This window comes from Otolemur garnettii, unplaced genomic scaffold (assembly GCF_000181295.1).
Source record: "Otolemur garnettii isolate 467f Iridium unplaced genomic scaffold, OtoGar3 scaffold00052, whole genome shotgun sequence".
NCBI classification, from domain to species: domain Eukaryota; kingdom Metazoa; phylum Chordata; class Mammalia; order Primates; family Galagidae; genus Otolemur; species Otolemur garnettii.
This window is the reverse complement of record NW_003852447.1, coordinates 6,299,825-6,321,410: the sequence shown is the minus strand read 5'-3', so window position 1 is coordinate 6,321,410 and position 21,586 is coordinate 6,299,825. Positions and strand designations below refer to the sequence as shown.

Sequence of the window (21,586 nt, the reverse complement as noted above, 5' to 3'; positions counted from 1 at the left end):
AAATTTGACTATGTCCTAGCATATATTTTCCAACACACAAGACACCACCAGCGAGGTTAAAAGACAAGAATGAAAAAGATAAGAAGATATTAATAACCAACATAACCTAGAAATAATTACTTTTCAGAATACATAAAGAATTCTTGAAAAGCAAGAAGAAAATAATTACCCAATAGAAAAATAGGGAAAGTTTGAGAATGGGCAATACAGTAAATTTTTACAGTAAATCTGTGGAAAAAAATGTTTGTGATGCAAATAAAAGTGATAATGAGATACAATTTATACCAATCAGACGGATACAAATGTGAGTATGACAACATTAAGGATTAGTGAGTAAAGCTATAGGCGTTCTTATATATTCCCTGTAGTAGTATAAAACTGCAATAATTATCTGGAGGCCAATTTGGTTGCATTAGGTAAGGTTGAAATTTCTAGCATTTTATGACCCAGTATTCAGCTTCTGGAAATAGACTTGAGAGGAACTTGCACATATCTGCATAAAGAAACTTCTTTTATAGGGGTTAGAAAACTTTTCCTGGTAAGGGTAGATTGTAAATATTTTAGGCTTTATGGACTATGTGATCTCTATCTGTTTAACTCTGCTTGTATATGCTTTAGATAATAAATAAATGAAGAATCATTGTTGTGTTCCAGTTAAACTTTATTTATGGATATTAAGATTTGATTTTCAGAAAATTTTCATGATTATATACTTTTAAATATGACTCTATACTTGCTTATATATTTGAAGTATTTCATAATTTAAAAATTATTTAAGATTTCACTAGTTTTCATGATAGTAACATGGTATAAAGTACACATCTTGGTTTGGAAGAAAGTTTGGAGAGGTAAATAGAACACTAAACTTAGGACTAGACTCTATTAGGAACTAGACAAATATGACCTCACAAGAGTCTTGTAGCACCTTTGCATCAAATAAAGGAAGTCCTATTTGAGTCACAGTGTGTCACCTGTTTGAAAGAATTCTGAGAAGCATAAAACACAAAAAAATCCAAGTTTTTTTTTTTTTTTGAGACACACACAGGCATGTGCTCACTTATTTTACATCTTTTCCATTGTGAAATTGGCCCACATATGGACAAGTACATAAAACATTAATGTTTATTATCATGAAGTCAAACCACATAACCACAACTCAGATCTAGAATACTGGCAGCTTCCAGAACCCCCCTGACTAACCTTGTCAACTATGATAATCACTTCCTTGCCTTTTTTTTTTTTAAGGTAGTATATTTGTTTGTTTGTTTCAAGGTAAAATCTTTATTAATTTTGCTGTGAACAGAAGTCTCACAGTATTTCAAAGCAAAGATCTTTGGAATGTCTGTGGGTTCAGGAAGAAGGGGATTAGGAAATTCCTGAATGGATTTTTGCTAAGAAGTCCCTTTTCTTCTACTAAAAGGGAGGCTCAGGTTTATTCTGTGCCTCACGGCAACACAGGCCAGCACATTGAGCTTATACTGTGCTGGGCATTATGTATACTTACCCCATTTAATCTTACACCAGCCCTGTGAGATGAGAAAACTGAGTTGCTCTAAGACCAAAGAGCCACAAACAAAAAAGTAAAGGAAAGAAAAGTTGCACTTAAGTCATAAATATTTAAGAGAAATCATTTATTTAAATTTTTCTCAAGGTAAATGCACAAAGCATAGCTCAATGTGACTGATTTTTTCATTTCATTTTGCCTCTTTAAAGCATTTGTATAATTGTCATTTATCTCTGGAGAACTTGAAAAACATTGTTCTTGTATCAAAAATGTTGTAACATCTTTAGGTTTCACTAAAATTCTTAGGAGTGTTTTATATATATATATATATATGTATATATAAATGTATATGTATACAAATATGCATATGTATATAAAAAGCTACTGTATATATTTTGGTAGCAAAATAATTGATACAACCTAAATATTCCTCATAGAATGTGTGTGTGTGTGCGTGTGTGTGTCAGCCATGCTAGAAATCTGCCATTGCAGCTAATGGATGCTCACTTGACAAAAAGTGAAATTGTTTGGCTGCTTTACTCCTTGAGCTCATCTAAACATGCATGTCACAAACTCAGGACAAAAGCAAAGCCTCAGGTGAACTGTGCAAACAGTCCTCCAATCCAACCTGGGAAGACTGCCTGCCTAAAGTTATAGACAATTAGTCTAAGTGAATGTTCCAGAAAGATACTTCTAAAACTGAAAGCAACACACCATTTGGAGAACAAAGACACTACAGGGTATTTTGACTATGGTTTTCTTTCATTAAGATGCTTGAGTATATGCTGAGTTGCAAGAAATAATACTCAAATATAGTTTCCAAGTACGTACTCTAAGGCACTATGGGGAGGGCTCTAGGGAACAAAAAATGAATGAACTCCCATCCCCACCATTAAGAAGGTTATAGTCAAATGAGGGGTATAGCTAAGATATGAGGTAATGCATGATAAGAACTAGGAGAAAGATGCAGAGGGGAAATAAAACAAAAGTTATTTGAGTAACTTTTATGAGTCAGACATGTTTCAGACATCATCTTATTTTAATCCTATAATAATAGGGTGAGGTATTTTCATTCCCAAATCAAGGAACTATTGGCAAGCACAAAGAACCAACTCAGGATTATACAAGTAAATGGCACAAATTCAGATTCAAATTCAGATACAACCTGCCCTAAGCTATATGTTTTTAATAAGCTCACAGGTTAAGAGCCATTGGGTCTATAGGAAAGCAGTCCTTCACTGACCATGCCTCTCGAAATAATGAGAAAGGACCAAAGAGGACAAACCATTTTATGATGACTCAGGCATTATGAGTGCCAATCCAAGTATAATTTGGAATAATTTTCTTACTCTAGAATGTGACATATTTTCAGAGTAAGATTTGATCAACAGGCATTTTCCTGCTTTCTGCCATCAGTCTCAAACTCTACTTTTAAAAGATACAAGTAATTGAGTTTGATTATTCACATAGGTAATAACACTCTGAATATATTTTCATAAAATAGGTAAAAAAAAGACTAACCTCAGCCTCACTGTATAAATTGTAGGGTCCATTTCATTCTTATTAATATTACTATGTATATAATCAGTCATTTAGATTATTTTCTTTTTGTTCAGGTGACTCTGTAACCTCTGTTGTCCTTCTCAATTTAATTGCTTGCCTTCACTTGAATACTTCCTTCATGGTTTCTTAAGAGCTACCATCACTGTCATCATTATTTTATAGGGCAAGTGGATATAAATAGATTTTCTTCATGCATAGACTCACCTAACAATCAGGAAAAATTTCTCTTCCATGTGAGTTGTGTGGCATAGAAGCCCTCTAGTCCAGAAAGGACAACTTGGTACTATCTGGTTTAATTTCAGTTCTGCCAGTGAGGCACTGGGAAGATCTTGTTGCCTCCTGGAAGGGTCTCTTTTTCCAAGCAAGCAGTGACTAATGATACTTGTCCCCAGGTTGCTTTCCCTGAAGTGTTGATAGGATTTACTAATGAAAGATAACACCATTTCTCAAAATGGTAAGCCACAGTAGGAATTAAAATAATAGGAAATAATCTCATCTGCTTTGCCTTGCACAGGTCTGCCTGGCTTTGAGAGAGCTGCTTTTTTCTTTTTATGACAAAATTTAAGATCTTAGTTGAGATTACTAAAATTGTAGCTTTTTCTTGATGTCAAACATAACTAAAATTCTAATGTTTAGGATCCCTTTCTGTTTTTTATGTTAATAAGAACTAATATAAGTTTTAAGGGATCAAAAGAAAGAATACTGTTTTGTGGTACAAGATGCTTAAGCTGGTGACATGGTGTAGGTCAACTACATGACTCCTGAACAATGCTAATGTATGAGGTGCTAATATGACTTTTATTTATTTATTAATGTTTTACCTCTTCTAATTTTTTTCATATTGTCAGAATGCAAAAAGACTTTTCATAAACAGAGAAATGAGTGGAAGACATGAACAAGCATTTCACAGAGAAAGAAACATGAATAGCCACTGAAATATATGTTCAACTTCATTACCAATCACTGATACGCAAAAGAAGATGATAAGATACAAGTTTATGTGCCTATTAAATGTGCATAGATGAACAAGTTTGACTAGAAAACAGAGCAATAGAACCTCTTTGTATATGCTGATATGAGACTCTAAAATTTTTTTTAAATTTCAGATTAACATGAGGGTGTATAGAACTCTGTTATATTGTTTGCATTTGTAAAGTCAAGTCCGAGTTGTAATTCTCTCCTTCACCCAGGAAGGGTGTCATATATTGATGCAGTATAGCTGTTGGGTGGGAATTAACTGAACCCTCTCTGTCCCATCCTCCCTTCTTGAATTTGAGTTTTTCTCTCATATAAACATGTGATATTTAATCTACTAGTTTCAATTTAGTATTGAGTACATGTGACGCTTATTTTTCTATTCTTGTGATACTTTAGGAGAACATTCTCTACATTCTTCCAGGTTGTTACGACAGATCCAAAATTTCTATTTTTCTTACCCATGGTACACATATACTACGGTTTATTATCCATTCATGGGTTGAAGGGCACTTGGGTTGTTTCCACATCCTTAATGATTGTGAATTAGGCTGTAAACATTCAAATGCAAATGTCTTTCTGGTAAAATGACATTTTTTTATTTTGGGTAGCTACCTAGTAATGAGATTACAGATAAAATGGAAGGTCCCCTTATAGTTCTTTGAGGCCTCTCCATATTTCTTTCCATAAAGGGTGAACTAGTCTGCAGTCCCACCAACAGTGCATGAGTGTTCCCTTTTCTTAGCACCCATGCCAACATTTGTTGCTTTGAGACTTTGTAATGTGGGCTATTCTCACTGGGGTTAGGTGATATCTCAAAGTGGTTTTGATTTCCATTTCTCTGGTAATTAGAGATGAGGAGCATTTTTTCATGTGTTTGTTGGCCATTTGTCTATCCTCATGAAAAAAGACTCTGGTAATGAGTGCCCAATTTTTAATGGGGTCGATTGCTTTTTGCTTGTTAACTTGCTTGCCTTCTTTGTAGATTCTGGTTACCAGCCCTTTGTCAAATTTGCAGCATACAAATATTTTCTCCCATTCTGAAGGTTGTCTCTGCTTTGTTGATTTCATCCTTAGCTGTGCAGAACCTTTTTAACTACATCAAGTCTCATTTATTTAATCTTATTGTTGCTGCAGTTACCAATGGGGTCTTCTTCATGAATTGTTTCCCAAGGCCAATAAAATTCAGAGTTTTTACCACACTTCCTTCTAGAGTTTTTGACAGTTTTGCATCTTAGATTTAAATCTTTTATCTATAGTGAGTTAATTTTTCTAAGTGGTAAGAGATGAGGGTCCAGTTTCAGACTTTTGCATGTGAATAACCAGTTCTCCCAGCACCACTTGTTAAATAGGGATTCTTTCCCCAGTGTGTGCTTTTGTTTGCTTTAAGATCAGATGGTGATATAAGGCTGATTTCATCTCTAGGTTCTCTGTTCTGTTCTATAGATCTGTGTCTCTATTTTTATGCCAAACCAGACTTGTATAATCTGAAGTCTGGTAATGTGATGTCTCCAGATTTGTTCTTATTTCCTAGAATTGCATTGGCTATTTGAGTTTTTTTTTTTTTTTTTCTGGTTCCAGTGAAATATAGACCTATTTTCTCAAGATCTTCAAAGTATGATGTTGGTATTTTAATGAAGATTGCATTAAATCTGTAGATTGCTTTGGGTGATATAGGCATTTTAACAATAAAATACACAAACTCTAGGAATTAGATTTTTCTATTATCAGCCTATACAGCGTTTCTCAGGATCTAGACCCTGTCTTCAGACAGATTCTTAGAGGTCTGAGCATTTTCCAGAGGATTTTTTACACAAATTTGTTTTAATTTAGGTGAATATTAAATTTTAATATTAAAATATTAAAATAAGCAGAAGCTAACACATTTGGACATTTGCTTTAAAACTAAGCATTGCCCTGAGATTTCAATATCAATCTGCACTATGTTTGCCATGTCATCTAACTGAGCTAAAGGACTGTCAGTGTGACAGTGTATTATAACTGGCTGCTGTTAGGTTGGCATGTTCTACTATCTAAGTGACAGCAATGACCAGTATCTTCCACAATATGTACATTGAATTATTTATCAATGAAGGCAGAATTTCTTTTTCCTTGTGATAACATACATATGATTAACATTTTCAATGACCAAGACCTTTAGTTTCTTATGTTCTAAATAAATCAATACTTTGATTTCATGTCATGAAAATAACATGCAACCGAGTAATATACTACTTTCTAGGGGCTAATGAGAAATGAACAGAGGTAGACTGAATAATGTATATGGTGCATTTGGACCAAGTGAAAGCCAAATACTTTCAGGACATGTTGTATAAGTAAAGGTGTAACAGTAACTTGAATATTCTAAAATGAAATCAATAATATTAAAATTTTATTGAGGATTAATTTTGAAGTGGTATAAATGAGTCCCTTTCAGCATCTACTAATCCCATTTTTTTAAAATCTTCACTATCAAACCTCATTTATGGCAGATGTAGTGCTGAGTCTGTGTGAAAAACCACAAGGCATGTGATGCCTTTGTTAGACTTATTTCAATATAGGAACCTGTCTGCCTTGTTTTGGGGGTGAGAGGGAATTTTTAAGTACACAGACTCTCTCTGTTAATCCTTTTCTTTTTCTCTTGCCAACAATTGTTGGAATATTGGCCAAATAGAATCCTAAGCAGATATAAATAAAACACAATGAGAAGATTTATTCCTTCTTTACATTTACTAGCCTATGAAGTCAGGACTGAAACTAAAAAAAATAGCTATACAAATATTTGTAGGAATTTAGAACTTCTTTCAGGTAATCTATCCCACTCCAAATTTCAGCAAAATTGGACTGGATGTATATCTAGTGGTGGTTTCAATTATATTGTTATGCTAACTCTATGTTGAACTAAATAAGATACCTTTAAAGAGTCATCAAGTAATATATTGCCATTAAAAGATTGTTCACTGGTAGTGTTAAATATGAGCTGATTTTCTTAAACTACCATATTTCATAGACTCTCAGATCCCATCTATTAATGTTATGTGCTGAGCCCTTTGGCCACATCTTTCTACTAGCAAATTTAACAATGTTGATTTAGTTTCAGCCAAAAACATCATCTACTATAATAAATTAATCTTGCTAATTTGAATTTTATTGAGTTGTAACTTTGTGTTTAATTTGTAAATATGCTTTGGTTTTAGAATTGTATAACAGCTATAAGAAAAAGGAGCTTATACCCAGTTTTATGTTTATATATACTTAAAGAGCAAGAGAAGTAATTTAAGTAACACTGGAGGTCTAGGGAGAATTTTATGCTTTAAAAGGCAGTCATATATAAATCACCTGTGAGAAATTTTGCCCTATCTCTTTTAACATTACATTGTTTAGTATTGCCATGATTCTAAAACTAACCTTTCTTGCAATTTTTATACTTACTTGATAATTCAAAAATTTTTATAAAGGTTTTTCTCTCAGTGTATTTGATCTCCTGCCAATGTTCAAAAAAAAATTTTTTTTAAATGTGGTAAACCTTTCCTTCTTTTCTGAATATGAAAATTTACTAAGTGGGAAGGCAGGTAGATTGCCTGAGGTCACAGGTTGGAGACCAGCCTAGGCCAGAGCAAAATCTAGTCTAGCAAGACCTTGTCTCTAAAAAATAGCTGGGAGTTGTGGTGGGTGCCTATAGTCCCAACTACTTGGGAGGCTGAGGCAAGAGAATCACCTGAGCCCAAGAGTTTGAGGTTGCTGTGAGCTATGATGTCACAGCACTCTACTGAGGGTGACAAAGTGAGACTGTCTCAAAACAAAAAAAAATTTTTACTAAGTGGTCATTCAAGAGTATAGCCTAACTCTGAAAGAGCACACAGCCTATAGGGACATTAAGTTCACCACACTGCAACTCTGACCATCCACTGTAGATTCTTCTAATCATGTCTCCTTTTATAGGCTGTTTAGTTGTAAAGTTTTAAAGAAAGAACATGAAAAAAATTTGATATATTTCTTCAAATCATAAAATTGAACATCAATTTACTACTTCTTGATAGCTTTGAAGTCAGAAATCCAGAAATCCAGAAATAGCTTATCGGAAAGACAGGCCATTAGAAGAAATCTATCAAAGCATATTTTATTTGAAATTGGGCAATTTAACAGTCATTTTTGCCTAATTTTTTTTTTATGGGGGGAGAGAACATAGTGTTTTCATTACTTTTCAAAAACCGTAAAGAAAAGTATTATAACTATAAATACGTAAAGATAGGCTTAGCAATAATCCTTATGGGCTTTATGTTCCTTCTTTTGTTTTGATCTTGGCTATGCCAGAAACTCCCGTGATTTCACATTATTTTCTTTTGGTACATTAGAAAAATGGGTACTAGTTTAAAATTTTCTCAAAATTACTGATCTTTTAGCAGGTTTTTAAATTTTAATTTAATTTAATTTTTTTTTGAGAGTCTCATTCTGTTGCCCTGAGTAGTGTCCTGGCCTCATACTCATCCCTCACCGCAACCTCAAACTCACATGCTCAAGTGATCCTCCTGCCTCAGCCTCCCAAATAGCCGGGACTACAGGTGCTAGCCACCACTGGGACTAGTTTTTCTGTTGTTAGTACAGAAGGGGTCTCTCTTTTGCTCAGGCTGGTCTCCAACTCCTGAGCTCAAGCAATCCACCCACTTCAGCCTCCCAGAGTGCTAGGATTACAAGCTAATGCCACTGTGCCTGGCTCTTTTAGCAGATTTTTACTTAAAAATATTGAGTCACAGGAAGGGGTAGGACAACATAGGAAGGAGAAAAAGAAGCAAAACTCCAGTTATTTTTATAAATATGCCGTATTCCTTATTAAAGGTGCCATTTTAACACCACCAGGCAAATATTTGCCCTTCACTTATATCTAGGACTGTAACCACATCAATACCAGAGGCATTGACCTTTGGCTATCATTTCATAACGCTCAGGGATGTAACCTGAACAACATGATTGCTGCTGTAGTTAAAATTAGAATACTTAATACTAAGGGAGTATTTCTTGCATGTAGTTTCCTGCACATTTGTATCATAACAGGGTGAGGTGCGAGTGCTGGGAGGTATAAGGAAAAGCGAGAGTGAAGCTCCACTTCAACCCTCTGTGCAATTCCTCAAACCAACCTCTCAGGCCCAAACGGTAGACTTCTGCTCGTCCCTTAGTCCGAGGGAGCGGGCGCACCTGTGAAGGGGGTGGGCCCCTGTCCGGGCTCCCCCGCCCCCCTCCTGCGGCGCGTGCGCAGAACGCTCATAGGCTCCAAGTTACCTGCGGGAAACCGGGAAGACCAGGGGCGTGACTGTCCAGGCCAAACTCGTCCGTCCGGGACAGTGGCCCTAGACACTCGCGCTCATGAATGGTGAGCCTGGGTCAACTTAGAGTGTGGTGTCGACCGTTCCAAAACTGGGTGAACTGAGTGGTCGAGTCATTGGGAAGAATGGCCTGGACGGCTGAACTCTAGGCTCACTTGAGCAACGCATTCTGGCAGAAGGCTCCCATGTCAAGGGTGAATGAAATACTAGCGACATGGTCCATATTCTTCTAGGAGGACCCCTGCTCGACCCCGGCCCCCGGTGATTTAGCAGGCCAGTCATTTCCCCAGCTCTCAGGGGACCTCGGAGAGACACCACCTGCTTGGGGCCAGCACGGTCCTCGTTGCTCCGTGGCAGCGGGACAGCGGTGAAACTCCCAGCGTGCTCCGCGGGCGGAGCTCGGCAACGGGAGAACTCACAGCCCTGGGCCTGGGTCCTCCGCTGCGGCCCTGTACCCAAGGTGCCCCGGGCGCTAATTTGCATGTCCCACCCAACAGGTTAAACCCACAGGTCAATCGAGGCCAGGTGCGGCCGCCTGGAGATCCGAGCAAGAAACGTAGGAGATTCGTGATATGGGTTAATTGTACTAAAAGCCCCTAAGGCTGTGTAATAGAGGGGAAAAAAAGCGCACCGCTGGGTCACCGTAAGTAATATAGGCAAGAAGCGATCGAGCTTTATATAGGCTGTGGGCGAAAATTACGTTTGTGCTCGCTTCGGCAGCACATATACTAAAATTGGAACGATACAGAGAAGATTAGCATGGCCCCTGCGCAAGGATGACACGCAAATTCGTGAAGCGTTCCATATTTTTTTCCCTCGGCCGTGAGAAAGGTCGTCTATTTGCTGAGAAAAAAACAGACGAATCTCATTTAATATTGAAATTGTGATGTTCACTGAAAAATATGCGTGTTAAAACAGATTAGAGTTAACACAAGTAATGTGTGCAGATATGTTGCTGTACGAATCTCGGAAATGTAAAAATATCAGCTGTGCCTTCTTTATTGAACTTCAAAATCTGAAACTAATTTACAGTATTGTCTCTCTCAACAACAACTCCGGAAGCGCGGGTAGTTTGGTTTTTGTTCGCTAGACGACCACCTGAAATGCTGACGTGAATGCTTCCTAAATCATTGCTAAATTAAGGAGTCCTTACTAAGGGACGAAACACGTGCGTTCACTTCTTGCACCTACTTTGTACTGTTTTTAGACCTACCTTCACCTCTCAGACTGCCAGGTGCACAAAGGCAGGGACAGTTAACAAGGGCCTGTGTTGTCAGATAAGGTTAACTTACTTTATGCCTAGGGATTTTAGACCTCCAGAACCAACTGAATACTGGCAAGACTCACCAAATCCATTAAAATCTGTTTTCGCCAGTATTGTTGTCATGTAGTCTCTAAATGCCGGTTTACAAAAACTGGACAGATTCCGTGATGGGTGATTTTATTTAGCTAAAAGTAGATTTTATTTTATTATTTTATGATGCCCTGGGTGGAGTGCCGTGGCATAGCGCACAGCATCCTCAAACTCTTGGGCTCAAGAGATCCTCCTCCCTTAGCCTCTTAAGTAGCTGGAACTACAGGCGCTTGCCACCACGCCCGGCTATAAAAGCAGATTTTAGTTAAAGCATGTGAATGTAGATACAAGTATTATCTAGGTAATTTAATTCATGCTGGGTGGCCGGCTTGGGTGACAAGAGCAAAGGTAAGCCCACACAGCTGCGAAGGTGTCCATGCAGTTGCCTCTGAGAGTGGGAAAACTGCAAAGACCCCTTTTGCTCCACGTCTCCAAACAGCACTGCTTTTGTAGATTGTCTGACATTTGACGCCCGCAAAAATATGGAACGCTTCACGAATTTGCGTGTCATCCTTGCGCATGGGGCCATGCTAATCTTCTCTGTATCGTTCCAATTTTAGTATATGTGCTGCCGAAGCGAGCACGAACGCTGTTTTTGCCCACAGCCTATATAAGGCTCAGAAGTTCCTAGCCTCTTACACTTACGGTGATCTAGCTGCGCGTTCCCATGTACCTCAGAGCTTTTGGTGCAATGAAACCGCATCACGAATCTCATACATTTGTTGTTCTGATCTCTAGGCGGTCGCACCTGTCTGCTATTGACCTGTGGTTTTAACCTGTTGGGTGGGACATGCAAATTAGCGCCCGGGGCACCTTGGGTACTCGTCCCCAGAGGCCCGGGGCTGTGAGTGCTCCGGCCGCAGCCCGCGGAGCACGCCGGGAGTCGTCTGCGGTGCAGTCGCGCCGGGTCGAGGGCCCTGGGCAAGGGGGAGATGAATGTGGCTGCTGCTGCGCGAAGAGGGCCGGCTCGGGACCGACGTGACAGCTTTAAAGGAGGTCGTTTCACCACTTACAGTTCCTATCATTAGTACAGTTAAAAAAAAAAAAAGTAATCAGGCAACCATTCTCACACCTAGAAAAGCTGAGGTAATTCCTTAATGATCACCTATTAGTCTACATTCAAATTTCTTTGATTGTTTTAATGATGTCTTAGGATAGTCGAACTGTCGTAGAAATTCAGTGTTCCCCATCGTAGTTGATGCTGTACTCCTGGGGCTCTGTTATCCTCGCTTGGTGCCGCAGGTAAACCGGGGAGCCCAGCTGCCTTCCCTCCGCCGTCTGCTCCTCGCTGCCGGGAGGCGCCTGCGGATCCGCTCGCTGCCCGCGGGCTCTCCAGGCCCGGCCTCGCCCAAACCCGTCTACCCTTCGGTGACGCTTTCTTAGGTGGTAACAACTGGATAAGCAAAAGCAGCCCTTCCTCACCTCCCCACTTAACTCTGCCTGAACATCGGCTGGCGTTTCTTTTCTGGATATTTTGGATGTTGTTTTCTGTGAGACTAGGTATTGATCGAAAGCCTCATTTAGTAGGACAGGTGCTGAGGTAAATTGAACGCCTTGGGTTTCCTTACCCTGTTCTCTCATTTTCTGTTAACACAGTTCTGTTTTTCTTCAAACCCTTGTCCTTCGTAGTCTTTTCCTCATATTTCTTCTTTCCTCATCCAGCACCTCCCCATCTACATTTCATACTTCACTAACTGAACATGTTTATCCAGTTCACGTACGTCTTTTTAATCACATTCAGATCTTTATACTGCACATTCGCAGCATTAAACACTATTGGCTTCTGCTGAATTAAAAAATATTCAAGATCCCGCATTTGGATTTTGACGAAAACAATTTTACTCTGATCTACCCCTAGTCAAGGAGGTATGAATTTTCAATCCCTTTTTTAGGGTAAATAGTGTTCTTTATCGCGTTTTTTGCAAGTCATATAAGTCATATAAGAAAGTTATGAAGTACGTGGCTATTAAGTAATCTTTTGAATCTTGACTCATTTGAGAAGAAAGATGAGTTTTAATAGGTATTGTTTAAAAAATTGCCCGAGGAGATATTTTCTAAAAGTATTTTTCTCAGCTTATCAGATTTTTAATAAGAAATAACTTACATTTTTATAATCTGGAATACTCGGACTCATAATCAATAAACATCAGAATTTCAGTTATTTACATTGAGAGTACGCTAAAATGACTACCTTTTCTTAGTGATATATGAAACTATGGTGCAACTTAAATCAATGACATTTTAGATCCAAAGAGATGTGTCTCATTTTTCAGAGAAAGAAACAGCTTGAGATGAATGTAGTGATTTCCTGGGGGAATATTAGCTCTGGTCCTACAGTCTTATGAGGCCAAGTTCATTGCTCTTTCCACTGTACCACTTGTGGTGCTACTAGGTCACACGTATTTGCAGTAGGTTAGGGAGAAAAGGATAAAGACTTCAAGCCTGCCATTTTACAACCATATTTTAGAGTTCTTCTCATTTGACTACAACAATGGGACAGCACACAGTGATAAATAGGAATTCTACCTTGTTCTTTTTATTCACAGAGAAAGAACATTCAGCGATGTGACACAATTGAAAGTCAAAACCACAAGTCATTTCCCCTTCAGGAATTTAGCTCTCATTAAAAAGAAGAAGAAACTTAACCCAAATCCACACATCCTGTTTAGCAGGGAACAGATGAGTCACTTAGAACCACAGCATCAATAACCAGCTTCACCTGGTGTGAAATTGATAAACTCAAGCTGGTGAACAGTTCTCAGCCTGGGCTGTAGGTTGTAATCAACACAAGAGGTTTTTAAAATACTAATGCCTTGTTAAGTCTGATTTCTTTCTCTTTTTTCTTACGTGTCCAGTCTTCAACTCCTGGGCTTAAGATTTCCAAGTAGCTAGGATTACAGGTGCAATGCCACCACACCCAGTAAGAGATTCATAATTGTTCTAAGTGGGGCTTGGGAGTCTCTTTTTGCATTCTCTCTCTGCTTCTCTATCTCCCCCTTGCCTATGTGCTCTCAGCCTGTATAAGATCTGCTTTGGACTTGTCAGTATGCTCTTTTCTTTCCTCATACTCCTTTTTAGCTTTCCATCAGACACACTATACATGAGGTGAAGTTTATCTTGAGTTCCCCACCAGACCCCTTCCTTTGCCACTTTCTTTTATGGTCACATCTCTTTCCCTCATGTTGCACCCTTTGGCTTCTTAGGACTCCTCCTAAATGTCCCATTGAACCCTGAAGATCTTTAAAAACTCACCAAATCAGGCAGTGCCTGTGGCTTAAAGGAGTAGGGTGCTAGCCCTGTAAGCTGGAGGTGGCCAGTTCAAACCCAGCCCTGGCCAAAAACTGCAAAAAAAACAAAAAAACAAAAAACCAACAAAAAAACCTCACCAAATCTGGGTTTTATTTCTTCGAGGTTCTGCTACCTATTCCTACAAACCAAAGTATTCTGGAACAGTATTCCCTAAGCTTGCCTATTGATAGATTTCCAGACCCAACTTCTTACAGTTTCCAGATGATTGGCATATGCCAATGCATTCTTACCTGTGGGGTTTTTTTTTTTTTTTTATATTGTTTGTTTCTTTTGAGAGAATCTCACTCTATCACCCTGGGTAGAGTGCTGTGGTGTCATAGCTCCCTGTAACCTCAAACTCTTGGGCTCAAGCAATTCTCTTGCCTCAGCCTACTAAGTAACTGGGACTACAGATGCTGGCCACAAGCCCGGCTATTTTTAGAGATGGGGTATTGCTCTTGCTCAGGCTGGTCTAGAACCCATGAACTCCGGCGATCCACTTTCTTCCCTTGGCCTCCCAGTGTTCTGGGATTACCTTGAGCCACCACAACCAGCCTCTTACCTGTGTTTTAACCATTACTTTAAGGAAATAAAGTCACTCTGGTAAGGCTGATGCAATATATTTTTATGCATGAAACCCTTTCACAACAACCAGTTCCCTTACTTTGTGGCAGATAATTTGTGTTTTATTGAAGGACAAAAAAAAAAAAAAAAAAAAAAAAGGACTGTCAAAGATGAACTTCCTTAATTTCTTGTAATTACTACCAACTTACCTATGCACATATTTATCCTCTCTTCTAGTCTCAGTGGAAAGATGTCCCTTGCATAGAAAAACTTGTAACCAAATGGAAAACTGCATTATCTGTAAATGAAAATCTGATTCCAATTCTATGGAAGCTATTTTAAAACTCTGTACATTGTAGATGACTGATAAAAGTTAGCATTTCTCGTTTTTAGGCATGAAAATTCTGTCCTAACCACCTGAAGTTCAATTTACTTCTCTCTACCACTTTGGAAGAAGCTAGTATTGCTTCCAATTGCACAGTCATTTCAACATTCCTTCAGGTGTCCTCAAACTACAGCCTGTGGGCCACATGCCGCCCGCCTAGGACATTTATCCCGCCTGCCAGGTGTTTTTGCTGCAGCTGCCTGTCCTGTTTAGCAGCCGACTCCTCCTGGTGCCTGCAGTCCTGCCCTCCAACCATCTGAGGGACAGTGAACTGGCCCCCTGTTTAAAGAGTTTGAGGACCCCTGAAAGTTTATTTCCATATGAATTTGTGCTTTTTAAAAATTTCTTTTGAATTGGTTGAACATCTAACATATTCCTTTACTGATAGATATGTTAAATAAAATCTTTAATACATGTTCATTTTTTATCTGTATGATAGGCATGCTTTTTAAAAAATTGGAGTTCTTTTACTAATTTGCCTACTGGGTTCACCTAACAAAACTATGTATCTTTTTTTACTAAAGAAGTTTGGGGATTGCCTTAGCCCAGATACATTTTTTCTTTGGCTTTCTGTGACAGAATTTTGCTTACTCTGTTTTTCTAATTTTAATATTTTTCTCTAATAATTTTGTAGTTTATGTTTGTTTTATTTCCAACCAATAGGTCAATGCCCACTATTGGTAGCAAAGATTGGGAATTTAGTATTAGAGTCTAACCATTTAGTCAACTTTGTGAATGGATTAATGATTTACAGAGTTCTAGTCTCTGTTGGGTGACAAAATACAAATGCCTTTTGTCTATTTTGGGCTCAGATCAATTAAAAATGTTATGTTCATTAGGAAAGGGAGCAGTTCTGCGATATCTGAGTTGCTAAAGTTTTTGTGCTGGTGTGTTGACCCATGACTGAAATTTTAGGATTGTAGCTAAGAACTCTTGAGTCTGGCTCAGTACCTGTGGCTCAAGCGGCTAAGGCGCCAGCCACATACACCTAAGGTGGCGGGTTCGAATCCAGCTCGGGCCCGCCAAACAACAATGATGGCTACAACCAAAAAATAGCCGGGCGTTGTGGCCGGCACCTGTGGTCCCAGCTACGTGGGAGGCTGAGGCAAGAGACTTGCTTGAGCCCAGGAGTTGGAGGTTGCTGTGAGCAGTGAAGCCATGGCACTCTACCCAGGGAGACAGCTTGAGGCTCTGTCTCAAAAAAAAAAAAAAAAAAAAAGAACTCTTGAGTCTGTATGTCTGTGTGATTCACAAAGGTCTTTATCTCTCATTGTATGATTGTGTAATCTTTTCCAAAATCCAGATAGCATTAATAACTTAGATTATAAAATTTCCTAAATCAAAGGAACCCTGTTTTGATTGGTTTAAGAGATTAATAAGTGCTTGTAAAAGTAAAGTAGTCCAATAATTCCCAGAGTATAAGGAGAAGGAACTTCCAAAAATTTGAATGTGCTAGAGTTAAAAAGTATTCTGAGAGCAACCAGCACAGAAGCATTTTAAGAATTCAAACTTGTATAATTTAGGAAAATCTTTCAGAAACTAGATTATTTTATTAATTTGGTTTAATAAAAACAGCTTTCTTCTCTGATTTATCAGTGTTCTATATGTATCTAATAATTGTACATATTTTTATTGTACTTGGGTATGGTTTTTCTAAACATATATAGGTTTATTAATCAAATAAGCTAGCATTACTTTGATTAATGCTGGCTTATGAAAAATGTAAATTTGTGTTTGACCAAATTGAATCCTTACTCTGATGAACTTTTTTGTTAGTATGTGAGGTTGAAGATAAATTTGTAGATCCAAGATATAGATAACTTAAAATCTTGGATCAGTATTAAATTGGTCTAATTAAGGGAAAGTGATTGTATATGTAGATCATTTCTAAGTAAGATAGAATACAAAAATATTAATTATTAAGCATAATTTAACCTTTTATTTTAATGTGCTGTAGACAGGCTGTCTCTGGGTCATATTAATAAATATATTCATTTTTGCCACTTTGAGAAATTGTATAAGGGATATCAGAGACTGTAGAAAGTTGTATTATGTGTATTCATGAGCTCTTTTAGTCTGATAAAATGCTGGGATGTAACACTTCACAGTTATCCACTCCCCAGTTTTCTCTGCAAAATAGCAGTTACTTTGGTTAAAAGTTATAATTACTATAAGTAATTAAGACTACACTTAGAAACAGTAGTTTCAAAGAATATAACTTTGTAAGTACTTCTGTTTTTTTCAAGGAAAAGAGTAGTTTAAATCAGCAGTTTTAATCAGTAGTTTAAATCAGCTTTCCTAAATCAGCAGCATGAAGTTTTTTTTTTATAATTATTACCTTATTTACTTATTTATTTATTTTAGTCTCTCTAGTATCTGTACTGTGGTCTCCTCTAGCTCTCTTCTCTTCTCTTTTTTTGAGACAGAGTCTCATTGTGTCACCTTGGGTGGAATGCCATGGCATTATCACAGCTCACAGCAACCTCAATCTCTTGGCCTCAGGTGATCCTCTTGCCTCAGCCTCCCCAGTAGCTGGGACTACAGGCACCCACCACGATGCACACCCAGTTTCTCTATTTTTTAGTAGCAGGGTTGAGGGATGCGGTATCTTACTCAGCCCTACCCACTGAGCCACACCCTCTTTTTCTTTTCTTTTCTTTTCTTTTTTTTTTTTTTGAGACAGAGTCTCACTCTGTTGCCCTCGGTTGAGTGCCATAGTGTCCTCAAACTCCTGGGTTCAAGTGATCCTCTTGCCTCATCCTCCTGAGTTACTGGAACTACAGGTGCCCTCCACAACCCCTGGCTAATTTTTTTATTTTTAGTAGAGACCAGATCTCATTCTTGCTCAGGCTGGTCTCAAATTTCTGAGGTCAGATGATCCTACCTGCCTTGCCATCCTAGAGTGCTATGATTATAGGCATGAATCACTACTCTTGGCCCTCCTTTTGTTTTCTTGATGTTGGTAATTTGTATTTTCTTTCTTATTTTCTTGATCTGTCTATCTAGAATTTTATTGTATATTTAAAAAAAATTATTGTATATTTTTAAAAAAAGTTTTGGTGGCTCACACCTGTAATCCTAGCACTCTGGGAGGCTGAGGCAGGTGAAATGCCTGAGCTCACAGATTCAAGACCAGCCTGAGCCAGAGCGAGGGCATCCCCTCTAAAAATAAACAGACATTGTGGTGGGTGCATATACTCCCAGTTACTTGGGTGGCTGAGGCAAGAGACTCTCTTGAGCCCAAGAGTTTGAGGTCGCTATGAGCTATGACTTCATGGCACTGTACCAAGGGCGACAAAATGAAATGTTGTTGTTCATTTTCTTTGTCATTGGTTTCTGCTCATTATTTCCCTCCTTCCTTCTGTTTTACTTTAGGTTTAATTTGCTCTTTTTTCTCTAGTTTCTTATGGTTGAAGTTCAGATTATTGATTTTAGATTTTTTTTTTTTTTAATTTAAAGACAGGGTCTCACTCTGTTGCCCATGTGTAGTAGTGTCGTCATAGCTTACTACAACCTCGAACTCCTGGGCTCAAGCTTTCACTTTGCCTCATCTTCCCAAATAGCTGGGACTATAGGTGCCCACTACCATGCTGGGATTCTTCTTTTCTAATATAAACATTTAAGGACATACATTTATAATAGGCACTATTTTATCTCACAAATTTTAATGTGGTATGTTTATATTTTCATTCAATTATAAATATTTCCCTTTTTTTCTTTGTCACATAGGTTATTTAGATGTTTGTTTTTATTTTCAAATATTTGAGGATTTTCCCATGTTGTATTCTTTTTCTAACTTAATTCCCTTGTGGTGTGATTTCAAATATTTTAAATTTATTGAAACTTGTTTTCTGGCCCAGGATATGGTATGCTTTAGTGAAAGTTTCATGTACACAGGAAAAGAACTTGCAATTGGTTAACTGGACTGTTCTATAAATACCAATAGGCCAAGTTAGCTGAAAATGTTAAAATTGTGCATATCTTCACTGATTTTCTGTACTTCCTCCATTAGTTATTTTTATTTTTATTTTTTTTTTTGAGACAGAGCCTCAAGCTGTCCCCCTGGGTAGAGTGGGGTGGCATTACAGCTCACAGCAACCCCAACTCCTGGGCTCAAGCGAGTCTCCTGCCTCCGCCTCCCAAGTAGCTGGGACCACAGGTGCCCACCACAATGCCTGGCTATTTTTTGGTTGCAGCCATCGTAGTTTGGCGGGTCCGGGCTGGGGATTCGAACCCGCCACCTTAGCTGTACGTGGCTGGTGCCTTAGCCGGTTGAGCTATAGGCGCCGAGCCTCCATTAGTTATTGAAAGGAGACTTTTCAAATCTCCAGGTATACTTGTGTAGTTCTATGACATTTCAGGGCTGACATTTCAGTTGCTTCATGCATTATGAAGCTCTGTTGTTATATACATATTTATATTTATTTTTTTCCATGGCAACTGTCTCTATCACACACATATTTATTCATTTGCTTGTTTTCTGTCTTCCTCAACTAGAATAAAACTTCCAAAGAGCAAGACTTCATCTGTTCTGTTCATTGCTGATCTCAACTATATATAACAATGCCTGTCACGAAAGTCTGACCTCAGTACTTTCTGAATACATTAATGTATAATAAAGCCATACAACTATAAGAATGTAAGATTTCCATGACTCAGCCCTACTTACTTCATGGTAAGATGGCCTCTGCTCACATGGGGGCCATTTCAGGAATAACTTCTGTACCCCAGTGTGCTCTCACATTGCACAACCAGTACCACAAAACAGTGTTACCTTGGGTTCTCAGGGACTCAGGAAGATGTTAGTAAGATAATTCTTTGTTTTGACTTGCTTTTTTTTTTTTCTTTTTTGCAGTTTTTGGCCAGGGCTGGGTTTGAACCTGCCACCCCTGGTATATGAGGCCAGTGTCCTAATCAGTGAGCCACAGGCACTGCCCCCCCCCCTTTTAAAGAAATAGTCTCATTTTATCGCCCTTGGTAGAGTGCTGTGGCATCACAGCTCATAGCAACCTCCAACTCCTGGGCCTAGGTGATTCTCCTGCCTCAGCCTCCTGAGCAGCTGTGACCATAGGTGCCCACCACAATACCTGGCTATTTTTTTGTTGCAGTTTGGCCAGGGGCCAGGCTTGAACCCACCACCCTTGGTATATGGGGCCATTGCCCTACTCACTGAGCCATATGTGCCACCCTTGACTTGCTCTTTTTATCTCAGCCATCTCTATTCTTGTTAGGATTTATACCTGAATCATTGCAGAATGATGGGTCTGAGTGACAAACACGCAGACTCTGTCCCCTCACTCAGGACCCATGTTTTGAGCATTCACTCTCATTCCTTTCTCATGAGATGTTCAAGCCCTTCTATAAGATGACTTCTGTGGGTCAGCCTCAGTGCATCTAGGAGTGGTTGTGTACATTCCTAGTTGTAAAGGTGAGTGGGAGTTAGTTTCTCATGCAAAGAACTCAATACATAAAGCATTCACCTTTCACATCTTCTTATCCACATTGTGGTTTCACTTCTTTCACCAATTCTGTCCATTCACACAGCAGAAAGATTTTGTTTTCCAGGAAATTGAAACTTCAAGTCCACCAAAAAAAGTGAGGCTGCTCATATGGTAGTGTTCGATGGTATAAATCTTCCCCTCTGATTTATTTTTAAAGAAGGAAAATATTTACTTAATTGTGTTTAGGGTGTCATGGAAAGATATTTGGGTCTGATGGTCAGAGTTCAACCCCCAGCTCCAACCCTTGGACAACCCACATCCTCTTACGAAAAAAAAGGGATAGTAATGTCTTCCCTTCTTGTCTCAACTTTTAAGGTTTGCTGTGATTGGATTTTTTCTCATTAATTCAAGAAGAGCTTTAGGGTCGTTGCATTAGAGATCTTCACAACATCCTGAAGAGTACCTGCCTCTAACTCTTAAGTGCAGGAAAATAACCCAACATCCATTTGCTTTTACGTTGGAAACTATCACCATTTAAAAACAAAAACATTGAGAAGGAAACAAAGTAACTTTGAAGAAAAGTGGACTTGGGGCCAGTTGCCGCCCCCCCCCCCTTTTTTTTTTTACCAAAATCTTAAAATATTAAGTATCTGTTTAAATGTGTTTCTCAATGATTTTTATGACCTCCACCTTTTGTACATTTGGGTCATCCTTGGTAAGTGCAAGATGAAAGGGAGATAAGATACTCGGTAATTTCGTGGAAGTTAAAACTTAAATGTCTTGCTACTTTTATGGGGTCACTACTATGAAAGTTTTGAGACAGACTATGTTATGGTCCATTATTTCACTTCCAAGAAACAGTCAACAGCATCCTTTCTGATTGACACGTGCAAGTTTCAACTTGCTTGGCTTACCTGTGTTGCTGAGAGGGCTTCATTTGTTTCTGCAGGCACAGATCTTACATTTCTTGATTTTTGTGTCTCTCAAAACTTTCCTAATGACCCATGTACCTACTGCTAGACAACTGACCTTTGTTATTGTCTTGGCCAAATATAAACAGGTTCAGACTATATTCTTGGTTAGCTGTAAGAGTCTTAATGTAATCATTTAGAACTTCAGAGGAGAAAAAAACCCCAACATCTAACAGCCCAATAATGTTTCCAATAGAAATTCCTTTGTCTTTCTGATTCA

General features: G+C 38.5%; 2 non-coding genes across 2 annotated transcripts; one reads left to right on the top strand and one right to left on the bottom strand.

Annotated features, from left to right (window-relative positions):
* Positions 1 to 10,067: 10,067 nt before the first annotated feature.
* LOC111726047 lies at positions 10,068 to 10,174 on the top strand. The gene has a single exon (XR_002773940.1). It is a non-coding gene; the product is annotated as a U6 spliceosomal RNA (small nuclear RNA).
* Positions 10,175 to 11,193: 1,019 nt separating this feature from the next.
* On the bottom strand, positions 11,194 to 11,301 carry LOC111726049. The gene has a single exon (XR_002773942.1). It is a non-coding gene; the product is annotated as a U6 spliceosomal RNA (small nuclear RNA).
* Positions 11,302 to 21,586: the final 10,285 nt, after the last annotated feature.